This window comes from Pseudophryne corroboree, chromosome 1 (genome assembly GCF_028390025.1).
Source record: "Pseudophryne corroboree isolate aPseCor3 chromosome 1, aPseCor3.hap2, whole genome shotgun sequence".
Lineage (NCBI taxonomy): Eukaryota > Metazoa > Chordata > Amphibia > Anura > Myobatrachidae > Pseudophryne > Pseudophryne corroboree.
The window spans coordinates 783,791,753-783,807,060 of NC_086444.1; the positions used below are offsets into that span (position 1 = coordinate 783,791,753).

The 15,308-nt window shown below is 41.6% G+C and overlaps 1 long non-coding RNA gene across 2 annotated transcripts in view; it reads right to left on the reverse strand.

The window, feature by feature from the left end:
• LOC134945199 (uncharacterized) overlaps window positions 1-15,308 on the reverse strand; it is a 47,819-nt gene that overhangs the window by 3,627 nt on the left and 28,884 nt on the right. The gene's annotated exons all lie outside the window — the stretch shown is intronic.

Here is a 15,308-nt window from a genome sequence, read left to right on the forward strand (position 1 = left end):
TGACCTGAAGAATCTGAGAGGTGGGAGTTCCAGGAATTCCAGCCGGAATTCCTGGGATATGGGATCCCTCACCCAGGGATCCCGGCAGGACTCTGCCCATATGTGGGCAAAGTGTTGAAGGAGAGCCCCTACCTGAAAATTGCCTTGCTGCTGGGGTCACCCATCATGCGGAGGGCTTTGTGGAAGAGGCTCCTGAGGCCTGGTCCGAAGTTTCAGCAGCCGCTGGTTTACGGAACTTACTGCGAGCTCCTATAGCAGCATAGCAGGCACCTCTGGCTTTGCCTCTAAATCTGGCAGCATGAAAAATCTGCAGACAGGGCCAAGGATAGGGACATCTAGCAGGTGGCGGAGTAGATGGCAGATATGTAGATTTACCTGCAGTCGTCTGAGATATCCACTTGTTCAGTTATTCTCCCAACAAGGCACCGCCTGTAAAAGGAAGGATGTCTACCCTTTGCTTAGAATCGGCATCTGCTGACCATTGTCGCAGCCACAGAGCTCTACGAGCATCTGCTGACCATTGTCGCAGCCACAGAGCTCTACGAGCCGATACTTCCATAGCGGAGGTATGACCGTTAATGATAAAAGTTCCTTAACAGCCTCACTCATTAAGTTTGCAGCATCTTGGATATGTTGAAGCAGTGTAACTATCTCCTCCTGAGTTAGTGCATGCAATCCTTTTAAAATAACATCAGACCATTTGACCATGGCTCTGGAGATCCAGCCGCACACTATGGTAGTGTGTTGGGCTTTACTTGCCGCAGAATAAATAGACTTAAGAGTGGTCTCTATTTTGCGATCAGCTGGGTTTTTGAGAGAAATAGCCCCCCAGTACAGGTAGAACAATTTTTTTGTGACAGCCTGGATACAGACATATCCACTGCTGGGGGGGATTTACCAGATCTTCCTATCCTCTATAGGAATTGGGAAGGTATTTAGTATCCGTTTAGCAGTGTTAAACTTTTTATCAGGATTTAACCATGCTGCATTTGCCAGAGAATCTAATTCCTTAGAGACTGGGAAAGTTGCAAAGGATTTAGGCTTTACATTAAAATGCAATTCCTTTGTAGGTTCTGTTTCCTTGTCTGGAAAACTGAGAACCTCCCTAATAGCAGAAATTAGGGCCTCAACTCCCGGGGACAGGGAACAATCCTCATCCTCCCCTAGCTCTTCCTCATCAAATTCTGGTAATTCAGAATCAGAGTCAGACTGCAATATCTGAGGGAGGGTCCGTTTATAAGAGACCAATGTGGGGGGGGGGGGCTGAGGAGTCTGTCTGTGGTCAGTATTGGTTAATATGAATGTGTCTGCTGACTGTTTCAGGGTTTGCCTTTCTTGTTTAGCCATGCCTAACTTTTGATTTATGTTTGCAATCATTTTTTTAATGGAATTCATCCACTCAGGTTCCTTTCCATCACTACCCTGAGAGAGTAGTGAACATTGGGTACACATTAGAGACCCTTGTGAGGAAGGAGTAAACCTAGCCTTGCATGCAGTACACACAGACTATTGGTAGACATGCTTTTGCAGAAACAGAGTGAAAATGGAAATCAATGTGCAGACAGCACACTTCTAGTAGACAACCCTGAATGGAGTGAAACAGAGAGAAGGTTGGACCAGCACACGATACTGCAATCAGAGCAGCACCCTGCTGGGTATGTATATAATGTAATTTACCTCACAGCGGTTTAACCGCTGATACTGCGCTGCCCCCTTCACTATAACCCCCTGGTACCAGTTTCATTGGTGTTACAGTGGGTCCTGTGGAGGAGCAGCCCACCAACAGCTTGTTACAGCAGCTGCAGCAGCAGGAAATGGCACCTCAGAGCCACTGGTCCCACTCTCCGGGAAGTCCCACCCCTGTAATGGCGCGCGGTTCCTCTCAGAATTTTATACTGGTGTCTCCTTAGTATATAATAAAAATGAGTGTGGCACCCTCTTTATGGTAAATCACCAGTGTGGGTAAGCAGTGAGCACCACAGCCCATAGCTGGGTGAACACTGTCCCTTTATGCCACCATTTTGCGCCGGGGACCCGCTAACCGGGAACCCGGCATATTACTCACCCCACCACATCTTCAGCATCTGTTAGGGGTGGAGGCATGCTGCTGGTGTGGGCTCAAACCCGAGGGGTATGAGATCAGCACCTCAGGAGCTCAGTTTCCTGTCAGCGGGGATATGAGCCATTAACTCTTTAGGAAGTTGGATTGATCCCCCTCTAAGTCCCACGATGCAGGCAGACTGGTTGCCAACCAGTGTGCCTGAAAAAACTAAAATAAAATACATTTCTGAAGAGAACTCTCTGGAGAGCAACAGAATGCACCCAACTCCTTGGGCACATTTTTCTAAACTGAGTCTGCTAGCAGGGGCATAGAGGGTAGGAGCCAGCACACACTATTGATTTCTTAAAGTGTCAGGCTCCAGTGGACCCAATCTATACCCCATGGTATTCTTCAATTCCCAGTATTCACTAGGACATTAGAGAAATAACATTACACTCCCCCTGTATGCTATAAAAATTCAGGGATGCAGTTGTTAAAAATTAAAGGCACACTGCTCCTGTATGCTTTCAAATATATGGATGCTGCTGTCAAAATAACATTACACTGGCCCTGTATGCTGTAAAAATGTAGGGATGCAGTAAATTCAATGTACACTGGCCCTGTCTTGTATGCTGTAAAAATTCAGGGGGGCAGTGAAAATAAATGTACACTGGCCTTGTCTTGAGGAAGTCTCCGGTTGCCTAGGAGACGAAACGCGTTGACGCCCACTCCATATCGGTCTCTGTGTGGTCTCATTCGTCCGTGGAACGGACCTACCGCTGCACACAGCCACAGCATTTATCCGCACGCTGTACACCGGGTGCTCCAGCTGACTGCCAGCCGCAGATCACAATCCGAAAGGCAGAAGTCCAGAGCTTGAAGTCGGCGGTGTCCTGCAGTACTTCACGTCTGTCTCTTACCATCACAAAAGCCGGCGAGTATCAGCTAATTACCGCATACGGCTGTCTGCAGCGGCTTCAATCTCATCCGTTTCTCCATTTGATTTCACCGGGTGTCTGCCTATGTCCTCCGCAGTGGGGTCAATTACCCGTGGTGTGGAAGTAATCACAGCAACTGCCTGACAAGGCCATCAATCAGTGAAGCTGTTTTGCGAATGGAACGGTAACTCTATTCTATCAATTATCCACATGTGCATTTTACTGCAAAACGAACCCTGCATCCAAACAATCCAGGAATCAGCACATTGGTAATTATCTATTACAACTAATATATATTATTCACAGAGAGACTGCATTATCATATTTGCGGGACTTTTTATTATTATCCAGTTTTTTGACACTGGGACGCCAGTGCTTAATAATCCAATTTCTACCAAACAGAGCCAACAAGTTATTTTTAGAATATATAACATATTGTTTATATTGTCTATATAGAGAGCAATATTGCTACAAAGTTTATGTATGTATGTATGTATGTGTATGCTGCTAATTTTTAAGATCAAATATAAAAGTGGATATTTATAGTTGAAGTTGTACTGAGTCAATCATTATACATGACAGACTGCACACTGATATAACATAGTGTTTTTTTGGCGCAGAGTAAACTTTTTCTTTGTTTTGTATGCTGTAAAATTACAGGGGTGTTGTGAATATACAGGAGTGCTGGCACTGTCCGCGGTTGCAATGTCTAAACCTGACCTTCACAACACTGTATGGGAAGAGGAGGCTCCTACCACCATTTGCATGCCCCCTGGGGATGAAAAAGTCCATTGTCATGCCTGGGCAAAATTCCAAAAAATCCACCTCTTCGGTGTTGAATTATTTCTCCACCAATCTGGACAACAGCTGTCAAGCCATCTGTTGCCTTTGTCAATCCATAATAAGTAGGGGTAAGGACGTTAACCACCTAGAAACATCCTCCCTTATACGTCACCAGCAGCGCATTCATCATAAGTCATTGTCAAGTTCAGAAACTTTGGATAATAGCGTAAGCAGTCCACTGACACCGAAATGATGTGGTTTGTTTGTTTGTTTGAATAGTATTTCCCTGTGAGGATGAGGATGACATCTTGCCACTGTAGAGCCAGTTTGTGCAAGGAGAGATTAATTACTTCTTTTTTGGTGGGGGGCCCAAAGCAAACCAATCATTTCAGCCACAGTCATGTGGCAGACCCTGTCGCTGAAATTATTGGTTTGTTAAAGTGTGCATGTCCTGTTTATACAACATAAGTGTGGGTGGGAGGGCCCAAGGACAATTCCATCTTGCACATCTTTTCTATGTCTGCCACATAATTCCAGGGGTGCTGCCCTATATGGGGTGCTGCCCCTCTGCCCTATCAGTCCAGGGGTGCTGCCCCACTGCTGTTTAAGTCCAGGGGTGCTGTTGCCTGTCTGCTGTGCTATCTAATTCTCCAGGAGTGCTGCCTATGCTGCATAAGTACTGGGATGTTGCCGTATAACTCCAGGGGTGCTGCTATACGTGATTCTATGTTTTAATGAAAGCCTAGAGCAGATATGAAACAAGCCTCAATGTCACAGATTTGTGAAAACTAGCCGCAAAGGTGGAAATGGAAATTGCCAAAGTGTTTTTAAATAAAGTGGGGAGAGACCACATTTGTGGCTGAAGTCAGTGTGACTCAGAAGAGACTGAATCATAATACAGCCCAACTGCTGGAGAGGTAAAAGTGAGATTTTCTGCCTGAGCATTAGAGAGAGGTTCTTCTCAATTATTTCATGATAGGAACTCACTCAAATGAATGGTTCCAATTAGTCAACCTTATTTTTGATTTATTATTGATGTTCCACAATATGGGATTATTTATTTAGAAGATGCGCATTTGTTGTACAGGGATCTTCTTTTCCTAAGGGCATGGTAGGGTTATCACAAGACCTCATGGTGTTAGAAGAACAGTTTCAGTGATCTTGCATTGCATCAGCTTTCCATTGCCCTGCAGCACTAGATGGACCAGGAGCTCCTGTGAGGTACAAACAGTTACCGAATAAGGCCCAGTATGGAGTCTCATGGTGGCTTACAGCCAAGAAGACTGAGGCATGCTGTGGGTACAGAGGTTAGCATTGCTTCCTCCCACAGTCCTACTTATAGTATGAAATGAGTTTAGCTGTAGAGTGGTAAGTTCCACCAAGGCAGGGGCTCAATAACAAAAAAATTCACTGCACAGTCGTGCTTAGTACTTTACCAAACCCACCCAAACTCAACTTGCCCCATCTGGGGCTGCTGTGGGGGCTCAGGAGGGGCTGCTAAAACATACAGTATAAGGGACTGCTTTGCTTAAAAATAAAATAGGAATAAAATAAGACACAAAGGTATGCTCATGTGTGTGTAACTGGTACACACAGGTATGCACACATGCGTGTAACTGGGAGCTGTGAAAAACAAAATAAGTCATCTGCCACAAAATATGTAAATAAAAATGCAATACAAAAATGAAAAAAAAAAAAAAAAAACACGAGAATTTCACAAAATAAATCTCCAGACTGTCCAATCTTGATCCTGTAGTATACTCCAGTTTATTTGCATCCCAGCATTAAATCCGAGACAATCTTAATCCCTGAACATGGAGAAGGGGGTTACAATTTTGGAGGCTTTGGCCCCTAGTTTTCAGTTTGTCCAGTAATGTGGCAATTAATAATTATATATTTGCTTGGTTGAAGTCCTTTCTGTTCCACACCAATATAGGAGTGGAGGTGAAAGCCTGTGTGTTATTCCTGATTGCGTGTGCCTCTCTAATTTTTAATCACCTTCTTGACACTGTCCTCTTTCTCTTGTCTCTTCTCATAATGTGAAGTCATCAAAGAAGGAGGTGGTATGTTTGTAGCTAGCTATGATTCTGAGAACTTGGACTGAAATGGGAGAGAAAGAAGGCTCTTGTGTGGGCGCACTCTGTATAGGAAAGCGTTCCTATGAATATATCAAGAATTATTTAAAACATAACTTTTATTGATATCAATGTAAACATAATTTACCCATCTAAATGATCCATGAAAAAATAGGGAATTGGAAAAAATGTTAAAATGTTCTGGTCTCTTGTTACAAAGAGTGATTGGAAAGGTTGTAGACACGGAATTGTCATACCACCATTTCCCCTGACCAGTACAGATTTCTGTATTAATCGGACCGAGGAGTGGTCAAAGCATTGTTGTAAAAATATCCAACTATGATCACTAGTATTAAGTGGATATGTTACTAATCAATGATCGCCAGACTTTAGCACCTGAATCGTTTGACAAGTGTCACAATTGTGAGTAGAAGAAACATTGAACTGCACTGGGCATTAACTGACTAAATAAAGAATTGTAGAATAGAAATAGTGGTGATACTGCTGTTGGCGTGTTCTTCTCACACAGAGAGGAAACAAATTCTGAGAACTTGGCAAGCTTTTTCCAGGGGGACCACCTGTCGCTGAAATGATGGGTTTATTAAACTGTGCATGCCCTGTTCAATCAACATAAAGGTGGGTGGGACGGTCCAAGGACAATTGCATCTTGCACCTCTTTTTTTCTTTGCATTATGTGCTCTTTGGGGCCTATTTTTTAAAACTGGCATCCTGTCTGCAATTGTAATGCCACTCCTAGATGGGCCTGGTGTTTGTGACGCCCACTTGTGTCGCTTAGCTTAGTCATCCAGCGACCTCGTTGTACCTCTTTTTTTTCTTTGCATTATGTGCTCTTTGGGGCCTAGTATTTAAAACTGCCGTCTTGTCTGACACTATAGTGCTACTCCTAGATGGGCCAGGTGTTTGTGCAGTCCACTTGTGTCGCTTAGCTTAGTCATCCAGCGACCTCGGTGCAACCTTTTGGCCTAAAAACAATATTGTGAGGTGTTCAGAATAGACTGGAAATGAGTGGAAATGAATGTTATTGAGGTTAATAATACCGTAGGATCAAAATTACCCCCAAATTCTGTGATTTTAGCTTTGTTTATGTTTTTTTTTTAATCATCCAGATTCAAAACCAAAACCCAAAAGGGTGGATTTGGAAAAACCAATTCAGATCCAGACAGCGGGGATCCAGATCCAAAACCAAAACACAAAACACGAAAAGTGTCCGCCGCACATCTCTACTTAAAATACATTTATAAAAGTTTACAAACAGTGACCTAAGTGCAGTGCAAACAGTTATTTTTTTTATTGGATAGAAACAAACAAACAAACAAACAGCAAGAAGTGCGATGAAGAGATCACTCAGTCTCTCCAGTTTACAAAAGAGAATTTAATATGCAATACCATAATACTGTAACACCAATTCATTGAAATGGCATATATTATCCAGCATACAGTATAATCAAACATGGATTGAGAAAGCACATGCCTTTGATCTCAGGAGAGACGTGGAATCTAAAATATTAAATTATCTATAAAAATCATATACATTTCAATATGAATTGCAATATGACAAATAAAAGACTAAGAGGCTCAGGTTACAGACTGAATAATAATCAGTTCCAGCAAGCAAAAAATATTTAAAATAAAATACTTTTTCTGAGCCGTGCCACATAAATTTATTAACAGACCTAATGCACAAAATGTATGCATAAGCCATACTGACCATGACATTTTTTTAAATTATTACCTGAAAGTGATTTAAAAAAAAGGAAATACCCTCAAAAGATGGTACAGTCATACAGTTCATTCAATTATTTTGGCTGAAAAGTATTCCGAAATCTAATCTAAAAAGTTTTTTTATTTGGATAATTTATTAAGCATATCACCCCCTCTTGTCTTACAGCATCAGTTCAATGGCTTTATACAATATTTGAAAGATTCCACGTTACCACTATACACTTGAAAAAACAAAAAAACTTCTAGGAACACAGTGGAAAAATTCATAATATACTTAACATAGTGTTGCCTTTTTTATGTTTTCCAAATAAAAAAAATCAGGGTTTATTCATATGGGTTCTGCTGGCGAAGTTATCCCGCGCTGTACCCTATTACATAAATACCATAATATGGGAATTACAATGCAGTGAAGGCATGCACGTACAACTGCTATTATCCTGACAGACACAACTATTCTCTGTAATCAGCCATATCATAGCAATAAAGTGTTTCCTTTAAGCTAAAGGCCCCCATCCACTAGTGCGATATGGCCTGTTTTTATGCGATTGAGATGAATTGCTGAGACGGATTGCATGAAAAGTGTCACATTGCATGTCCTTTTCATGCAATTGCAATGAGAGGTGCACTCCCGTGTGCCTCACATCGCAGTTGCAGATCACACGGGCTGACCATGATATTTATCTCAATCACACAGAATAGGTCTAATAACGTTAGATTGCATGAGATAAATCACATGTAAAAAATAATCTCAAGTAGCAAATCGCAGTTACAGGGCTCCTGGGAAGCTCCTAGCCAGATTGCAGGAAAAATGGATCCAACTCATTGCTGAGATAAAACTTAGCCAACCACCCCTCCTCTCCTACCAAACAGCCGGAGACCATGCGTATGCCACCATGTGATGTTGATCTGACCTGGCCTGGCTTGCAGGCAGTCTTCTATGCCCAGCATGCTCTTCTGCCCACAGTGTCAGACACCGCTACAGTGAGTCCAGTCCTGCCGCAGCCTACCCCTCTGAAACCGGGACGCTTGGGCATCCTGAACTTTTTGGGATGCAAATCCCAATTCTTTTACTTTCCCAGTATAGCATCCCTATCTTACATCTTTAGTCAGAGGCATAGCAAGAATTATGTGGAGCCCGCAGCAACATTTTGAAAGGACCTCCACCATAACTTGTTTAGAAAGAGGCCTTTCTTGGCTGCAGTTGTTCATTTTATAAACCATATTTCCCAATATGCCACATTACAGAGCTGCCAGTACACATTACACCATACAGTGCCCACACAAAGCCCCCAATTCACATTATGATATACTGGGTCCCAAGAAATTATATCACTTAGTAGTGCCCCCAGTTCATGATATACTGTACCACCTTGTAGTGCCCCCAGGTCATATTATGCCACATTGTAGTGGCCCTATTCATATTACTCTATATTCGATTGGCCCCATTCATATTATACCACACTGTAGTGGTCACAGTTCACACTGTGCAATATTACAGTGTCTCCAGTTCATATTATGTAACATTACAGTGGCAAGTAGAGATTATGGCACATTACAGTTTCCACTTTCCATTATACAGATGGAGCCACGCTAGTCATGGCTGTGTCTGTGCGACTCCGGCTGGCCGGGTGACTCCGGCTGGCCGGACGCGCGCACTCATGATGGACAGCATCTCTGATGCACGCCTCGACGGGGATGCTCGGATGGATGGATCACCTAGTCATCCCAGGGGGTGCACGCCTGTGATGGAACAGCCTCAGATGAGAGTCGCTCCTTCTGTAACATCCAGTACACATGCCACTCATTGAAAATGGAATATCATTCCAATTAGACCTGGCAATAGGCCAAACCCAGTCACTAAGCAGCATAGGCAAATGCAGAGGAGGTTTCCATTTGCCCAGAAACCCCTCTTCCCCACAGCCCGGCCAGCGATGACTGCATGAAGTATAAAGGGTGAAATGGTGCTGCTGCACATTCCCAGCGGCAACAGTTTGTGCTCTAAGTCTGCTTTGTGTGTCTTTGTATTGGAGTGCTCAATCATCTCAACAGAGAGGGAATCTGGTAGGTAGCTTGATCGTGATTGTTGGGCCTGAATATGTCTAAGGAACTGTATTATATAAACTGTACTTTGTTTGGGTCAGACTATTGCTTGTTACATGGTAATTATTAGAGATGAGCGGGTTCGGTTCGTCAAGATCCGAACCCCCCCGAACTTCACGTGTTTTACACGGTCCGAGGCAGATCGAGGCCAAATGTCATCATCCTGCTGTCGGATTCTCGCGAGATTCATATTCCATATAAAGAACCGCGCGTCGCCGCCATTTTCACTCGTGCATTGTAGATTGAGCGGAGAGGATGTGGCTACGTTCTCTGCCTGAAAAGCTCAATATCTGTGCTCAGTGTGCTGCATTGTGGTGACCACCAGTATAGTAGTACAGTACAGTAGGCAATTGCTGTATCTTGCAGCTCTGTGTCACTTCTAGTATCCATATCTGTGCTGCATTGTTGTGCCCAGTATATAGTAGTACAGTGCAGCATTGTGGTGACCACCAGTATATAGTAGTACAGTACAGTTGGCCATTGTTGTTTCTTGCTGCTCTGTGTCACTTCTAGTATCCTGATCAGTGCTCAATATCTGCTGCATTGTTGTGACCAGTATATAGTCGTACAGTGCAGCATTGTGGTGGCCACCAGTATATAGTAGTACAGTACAGTTGTCCATTGCTGTATCTTGCAGCTCCGTGTCAGACTCAGTTCTATTCTCCGGATCAGTTCTCAATATCTGTGCTGCATTGTGGGGACCAGTATATAGTAGTACAGTGCTGTATTGTGGTGACCACCAGTATATAGTAGTACAGTACAGTTGTCCATTGCTGTGTCTTGCAGCTCCGTGTCAGACTCAGTTCTATTCTCCCGATCAGTGCTCAATATCTGTGCTGCATTGTGGGGACCAGTATATAGTAGTACAGTGCTGCATTGTGGTGACCACCAGTATATAGTAGTACAGTACAGTAGGCCATAGCGTTATCTTGCAGCTCCGTGTCAGACTCAGTTCTATTCTCCGGATCAGTGCTCAATATCTGTGTTGCATTGTGGGGACCAGTATATAGTAGTACAGTGCTGTATTGTGGTGACCACCAGTATATAGTAGTACAGTACAGTTGTCCATTGCTGTATCTTGCAGCTCCGTGTCAGACTCAGTTATATTCTCAGGATCAGTGCTCAATATCTTTGCTGCATTGTGGGGACCAGTATACTACAGTACAATAGTCCAGTGCTGTTCTCACTGCTCAGTGTCAGTTCTCTGTAGTATCATCAGTGATCAGTATAATCAGTTCTCAGTATAATCAGTGCGCTGTTAGACATGCGCCTGTTTTCCGCCATTAGTGCATTGGGATTTAGACAATTGATGAAGTTATTGTGTCCCCTGTACAAAACCCCATCTAGATTCCACTTCACTAGGCAGGCAATAGCGAGATTTTACCAATTAATATCAGTGATTTATAATTATTAATTACAGTGATCTTGCCAAATAATTCCAGTGATTTTGTCATTTTCTTCCAGTGATTTGGACCAATAATACCATTGATTAGAATTAATAATTCTAGTGATTTTGTCATTTTCTTCCAGTGATTTGGACCAATAATACCATTGATTAGAACGAATAATTCCTGTGATATTGAGGTGTTTGTGTTGCTTATCTTAGCCATCCAGCAACCACAGTGCACCTCTTTTTCTCTTTTCTCTGCATCATGTGCTGTTTGGGGCCAATTTTTTTAAGTGCCATCCTGTTTGACACTGCAGTGCCACTCCTAGATGGGCCAGGTGTTTGTGCCGCCCTCTTGGGTCGCTTAGCTTAGTCATCCAGCGACCTCGGTGCAAATTTTAGGACTAAAAATAATATTGTGAGGTGTTAAGAATAGACTGGAAATGAGTGGAAATTATGGTTATTGAGGTCAATGATACTATAGGATCAAAATTACCCCCAAATTCTATGATTTAAGCTGTTTTTGAAAAAAAAAAAACCCGAATCCAAAACACACCCAAATCCGACAAAAATTTTTAAGGGAGGTTTTGCCAAAATGCGTCCGAATCCAAAACATGGCCGCGGAACCGAATCCAAAACACAAAACCCGAAAAATTTCCGGTGCACATCACTAGTAATTATGCATCCGTCATGGGCTGGCAACAATCGTTCTCAAATCCCACTTTTGGACCCCCCCACCCCCCATACATCCTGCGTTTGCCCCTGAGAAGGCACTACCAGAAACTTGGTAGACAAATATTATGACCTTTAAACCTCTGGACTCCATAGCAATAGCTCCCACTATAGCTACACCCACATCTTTAAAGGTACTCTGTTTTGGTCTTTCCTATATATTTTAGCTTGCAGCTGCATTTTAGCATGTATACAACTAAGGTAGTATTACAATAAACTAAAAAACATTTTTTTCTTTTGAATTGTCCAAGCCAAAAATAAGGTGTTAGCTCAATATAAAACTTACAAATCTTAAATATTTATTATCACAGTAAAAATACATCTTATTTCTTTAAAGGTGAGAATTTAAGGTTTTAGGCTTATTAAACACAATATTATTGTTTTACAAAATAAGATCTGAGAGGGCTGGGTCCATTTTTTATTATTCGACAGTGGTTGCTCACATTTTTTTTCCATTTTCACTTTTTAGCTATTGCATTATGTAATTAAAGGGCAAACACCAGTGCTCTTTACAATACCTTATTAATGTGCCAGTCAATTCTATTGTTTAAAGAAGTGGTTCCCAAACGGTTTGCCTAGGCACCCTGGTGTGCCACAAGGCTCTTGCAAGGGTACCTCGGGTTGGTGGTCCAGGACCAAATCAAATTATTTACAGTCAAAACTAGTGCTAGTGGCTACCAGTCATAAAATATATGGACATAATGAATCACATCTGTACACCACCACATAATGTAACTGAACCTAAGGATGACAGGTAGGCACAATTTACTTAACTTAATATATTTTTCCAAATTTATCAATAAAAATCTTTTATCGTAGGGTTGCTGTGAATAAAATGCTGTTACTCGTTACTCTAGGGCGCAGTGATTCAAGAAAGTTTTGAAAGTTGAAACCAATGGTTTAAAGTGATTTGATTTGTTTTTACAACTGACTGATTCTCAACATATCTAAATGTAGATGTACTAAATGTACCTCAAACTAATAAACTGAAAATATGGAAAATTTCACTTCCAGCTGCTATAATAACAGCTGGAGTATTCCAAATAGCTATTGCTAGCTACAGTCTTAAAATGTATAAGTATCAATGTTATTCTCAAATTATCTATTTAAAACTAAATTCAAGAACAGAATTGTATCTACACTAAAATTTGAGATAAATGTAATGTTATACACATTAAAAATAAAGAAATTAAATTGCCCCCTAGAGCAATTCCATATAAATAAGATATTGCCAATAACTCTTCTATATACCACTTTGTCTTTAGAAAAGTATTTTTCTTTCACTATATTTTCATATTCCCATCATCCTACTATACATTATATATGATTTTCTAACTAGGTGTAAAAATAATTCCCATAACTGTCCTACATGTTTGGAAATAACACTGGGGGTAATTCCAAGTTGATCACAGCAGGATTTTTGTTAGCAATTGGGCAAAACCATGTGCACTGCAGGGGAGGCAGATATAACATGTGCAGAGAGAGTTAGATTTGGGTGGTGTGTGTTTAATCTGCAATCTAATTTGCAGTGTAAAAATAAAGCAGCCAGTATTTACCCTGCACAGAAATAAAAAAACCCACCCAAATCTAACTCTCTCTGCAAATGTTATATCTGCCCCCCCTCCCCCCCACCCTGCAGTACACATGGTTTTGCCCAATTGCTATCAAAAATCCTGCTGCGATCAACTTGGAATTACCCCCACTGACCCACAAATTTTAAATTATTTTCCAAAATTAATGTAAAACAATTGTACGCTAGTTGGCTATTTTTTTCAAATATTCAGAATCGCATACCAAATATTTTACAAAGGCTTATACTTATTTTAAATATGGAATTGTGGTGTACAAGATTGCCCATTCTACATAATTTATAACCTGTACTTAACTCTAAGTTATTTAAAATATATTTGACATGTATGGAGACCTGCATTGAAATGCAATTCTAACATGTATGTCTTGGAAAAAATATCCATATATTCCAAGATTCTATTTCATACCTATCCCCAACACAGTTGGCCATTTTTAGACCTTTGTGACGCTGCAAGTTAGATCAATGTCACTAAGCTGAGGTAGCTATAATAAAGATATTAATATTCATAAAAAGTCATACAGTATACTGTAAGCCATACACTTTCTTTTGGAAGGTTTTAATATAATTTAAGAACCAAGACAAAACTGTAGCTTATATTCTGTAGGATTTTTAACCTTCAAAATTCTATGCAAGCCTGATATATTTTTCCCAGTCACAATTTGGACACAGTTGCATTTTAGTGACATGTGAGTGTGCACTAATTAATCAAAACCAAACTACCAGACCTGTTAATAGTGAATGAATCACCTCTTTAATATTCCACACACACCCTTACTCTATTCTGCCACCAATAAGACTGGTTTTCCCAAAACTAACATCTATCTTGACAGTCTGCTATTCACCAACACTTAACTTACATGAATCAGTTGTATTGTTACACTAACAATGTCTGCCTTAAAATGTAACATTACCAGAATACCTAACTGTTCTCCTGTGAATGAGTATGTTAAATAACACAACAAAATTAACTAAATTACAGTAGGTTTAATATGACAAAAAGCAGTCACAATGCTTCAAATAAAAGTAGATAAAATATGGTCCCTGACAAATTTCCACTGGCGTTTCTATAATGGGTGCAGTGTGTGCGGTGCACATGGGCCCCTGAGTCCAGAGGGAGCCCCCACCGCACACGCTGCACCTATTTTCTAAATACTCACCCCTCCAGAGTCCCGTGCCAATGTTCGCGGCGGAGTTAAAACGCCATGAAAATGCCGCAGTGGCCATTTTCAAGGAGCTCTGCACATGCGCGGCACAAAAATCACCTGGAAAATGGCCGCCGTCCCATTTTCCCGGATTTCAGCGCATGCGTAGTAGAGTCTGAGCGCTCTAGTGCTCAGATTCTCAGCGCTGCCGGCAGAGAGGAGGGGGCCCAAATGGAGGAGGCTGCACCCGGGCCTCCTCCTCTCTTAAAGCGCCCCTGCAAACTTCACTCTATTTATTCTTCAGCCTCAGACCTTTGTTGGCGGCAATGTGGACAAAAAGTTTCATACTGTCACATTTGGTGGGAATGTCTAACGATTTCTACATTTTGAGATGACATATTATCACTGACAGACAGATTGCTTCATAAGGACCGGTTGCATGTTTTGTTATGTAAACCATTCCCAGACACTTCTACACCATGTAATGAATTATGTGGTCACATATTTAATGCTGCTAAACTTCTTATTGCTACCGTCTGAAAGCGGTCTGCCGCACCTTCTATTGCTGCTTTAATCAATAGAGTTTGGTATACTGCTTCTATGGAATATATTACTGCCCTCCTCTATGACAAAATCCCCAAACTTCACGAAGTATGGACTCCTTGGTATAATTATAATAGGCACATACCTCGCCTTGAATACTTTTTCTTGCAGTTATTAGGCATTCCTTATTGATTGCTTAAAGTCCAGAGTCTACTTGTCTATGTACAGTATTT